Here is a 1,167-nt window from a genome sequence, read left to right as displayed (position 1 = left end):
CCCTGCCTCCGTATATAAAGGAGGAGAGGAGGGGAGGCTGGCCGGCCAAGGGGGGGGAGGCGCAGGAGAGTCCTACTCCCACTGGGAGTAGGATTCCCCCTCCAATCCTAGTCCAACTAGGATTCCTCGGAGGGGAAAAGAGGAGGAGGGGGCCGGCCACCTCTCCTAGTCCTAATAGGACTAGGGGAAGGGGGGGCGCGCAGCCCATCTAGGGCAGCCCCTTCTCTTTTCCACTAAGGCCCACTATGGCCCAAATAGCTCCCGGGGGGTTCCGGTAACCCTCTCGGTATTCCGGTAAAATCCCGATTTCACCCGGAACACTTCCGATATCCAAATATAGGCTTCCAATATATCAATCTTTACGTCTCGACCATTTCGAGACTCCTCGTCATGTCCGTGATCACATCCGGGACTCCGAACAACCTTCGGTACATCAAAATGCATAAACTCATAATATAACTGTCATCGTAACCTTAAGCGTGCGGACCCTACGGGTTCGAGAACAATGTAGACATGACCGAGACACGTCTCCGGTCAATAACCAATAGCGGGACCTGGATGCCCATATTGGCTCCTACATATTCTACGAAGATCTTTATCGGTCAGACCGCATAACAACATACGTTGTTCCCTTTGTCATCGGTATGTTACTTGCCCGAGATTCGATCGTCGGTATCCAATACCTAGTTCAATCTCGTTACCGGCAAGTCTCTTTACTCGTTCCGTAATACATCATCTCACAACTAACATATTAGTTGTAATGCTTGCAAGGCTTATGTGATGTGTATTACCGAGAGGGCCCAGAGATACCTCTCCGACAATCGGAGTGACAAATCCTAATCTCGAAATACGCCAACCCAACATCGACCATTGGAGACACCTGTAGTACTCCTTTATAATCACCCAGTTACGTTGTGACGTTTGGTAGTACCCAAAGTGTTCCTCCGGTAAACGGGAGTTGCATAATCTCATAGTCATAGGAACATGTATAAGTCATGAAGAAAGCAATAGCAACATACTAAACGATCGGGTGCTAAGCTAATGGAATGGGTCATGTCAATCAGATCATTCTACTAATGATGTGACCTCGTTAATCAAATAACAACTCATTGTTCATGGTTAGGAAACATAACCATCTTTGATTAACGAGCTAGTCAAGTAGAGGCA

Source organism: Triticum aestivum, chromosome 6B, assembly GCF_018294505.1.
Source record: "Triticum aestivum cultivar Chinese Spring chromosome 6B, IWGSC CS RefSeq v2.1, whole genome shotgun sequence".
Classification (NCBI taxonomy): Eukaryota; Viridiplantae; Streptophyta; class Magnoliopsida; order Poales; family Poaceae; genus Triticum; species Triticum aestivum.
This window is presented reverse-complemented; position numbering follows the sequence as displayed.